Raw genomic sequence first — 2,086 nt, 5'->3', positions numbered from 1 at the left:
TATCGTGCAAAGCTGTTAGTGTTCAGCGTCATACTTTGCAATCAGCTCACTTGGCACTAGCGAAATTGCTTGTGTGATTCCGTTAATCAATATAACGTCACCTTGATGATCAGTGCCGTCAAGCAAATATAGCATGTCATACATGTAATATTCGTCAGAGGTTGGCACGCGCCAACGACGACGCCTGCCGTACAGGCAGAAGAAGTTTATTGATTGAAAAATGTAGAGAAGTCGGCCGGAAAATTGTGTATCTGACCTGCTACTCTACGTAAGGGAAGGGAAGAGGGGAAGAAAGAGGGTCATAATGGGGGATGATAATGGGAGAAACGAGCTCATAGAGCACGTCACACAAATGTTACCATCACAAGCATGAATCCAGGCCCGTGTCACCTAAGAAACGTGAAAGAGCACGCATTGCCTCTATCGTCTTCCAACTCTACGGCCATGCGCCTATCAGGATTTCCTCCTAGAGTGGTCTGTTGACTGAATGACTCAAGGCAGCTGCCAGTCGCAGTCTTTCGCTCATACACAGGACACACCACGAGCACATGGTCTATAGTCTCTACAATGCCACAGGCTGAATAGCCCGGGGAGTCCGCCCGTCCAATGATGTGTAAGTGCTTGCGCGTGAAAGCGACGCCTAATCGCAGCCTGTGAATCAGGCAGGTATGAGGGCGTGGAGTTCCACGCAGAACAGAAAAGTGCATATCGAGATCCAGCCTTTTAAGGTTGACGTGATGAGCGTCTGGCTGGGGCAAGTATCTTCTCGTCGGACTCCCCGTTAATTCCGACAGGAGGCACGTGATGTCCGGTCTAGAGAATGGCATCACAGTTCGCAGACCTTTGCTGAGGGCGCGCCATGCTTCAGCATCGGCCATCTCATTCCCATTGAGCCTACAGTGTCCCGGGAACCATTGGAACACTGTTCGGTGGTGTTTTTCTTGAGCTTATGAAAGGAGCTCGGTGATATTGCCACCAGCAGTAGTGGGTACAGTGCTAAGAGGCAGGCATGGACAAGAAGAAAGGAAGTGCGCGTGCTTCTCCGCCCGCTCGATAGCCAGCCCCCAGCGCCGTGCTGTACACCACCGTGCGACCTACGCAGAAGTGTTGAGACAGCGTGCTTCGTCCCCGCCGGGAAAACTAACTCCAGCGACCTTTGGGGGCGAGGCCGCTGACAGTCGACACGCTGAAGACCTCCGATCGACGCGAAAGAGCGAGGACACCGATTCGACGTCAACTGCAGATGAACGGAATGACCGGCTTTCGCTCGACATACCGGTGGTGATCGACGGTTACGCGGTTAACGCTTTAGTAGATACCGGTGCGGACTATTCCATCTTAAGCGGGAAGCTGGCGAAGTTGCTGAAGAAAGTAATTACCCCTTGAATGGCTCGCAGATTCGTACGGCTGGTGGTCACGTCGTTACTCCACTGGGAACCTGCACGACAAGAGTTCGGATTCGAGGATCGACATTCGTGACGAGCTGCCTTGTCCTACGCGTATGCTCCCGTGACGTCATTCTCGGGGTTGATTTTCTCCAAGAATTGACCTACGGGGAGGTGTAGTCACCTTCTGAGCAGACCGAGCACTCGACGGGTACGACCACAAGCGTCGAGACGACGCCCTTCGTGTCTCCACCGAATGTGTTACGCTTCCTCCGCGAACCAGTGTCCTAGTCGAAGTGATGTGCGGTGGAATGCGCGAAGGTGAAGTGGTCGCTGAAAGTAACTTATCGCATCTACTGATGCAAGGTGTTTGTGCTGCTAGAAGTGTGCTACAGCTTAGTGATGGCCGTTCTCAGTTGCTTGTCACCAACTTCAGTAACGAGCATCGACACCTGTTCCGCGGTACTTCGATAGCGTTTGCCGAGGAAATAGAGCACGTTGCCGAATGTTTTACCCCTGAACCAGTGAGGATGGCTGACAAGTCACTGGGCAACGTCGACATTATTTCAGAGTTATCTCCAGACAAACAGGTGGCACTGCATGAGCTCTTGCTTGAATTCAGGGCATGCTTCGCAAGCTCGTCTAAGGTACGCCAGACTTCAGTTACAAGGCACAGGATCATCACATGCGACGACGCACGC

The sequence above is a fragment of the Dermacentor silvarum genome, chromosome 4 (assembly GCF_013339745.2).
Source record: "Dermacentor silvarum isolate Dsil-2018 chromosome 4, BIME_Dsil_1.4, whole genome shotgun sequence".
NCBI lineage: Eukaryota > Metazoa > Arthropoda > Arachnida > Ixodida > Ixodidae > Dermacentor > Dermacentor silvarum.
The sequence above is the reverse complement of the archived record's forward strand: the minus strand, read 5'-3'. Positions refer to the sequence as shown.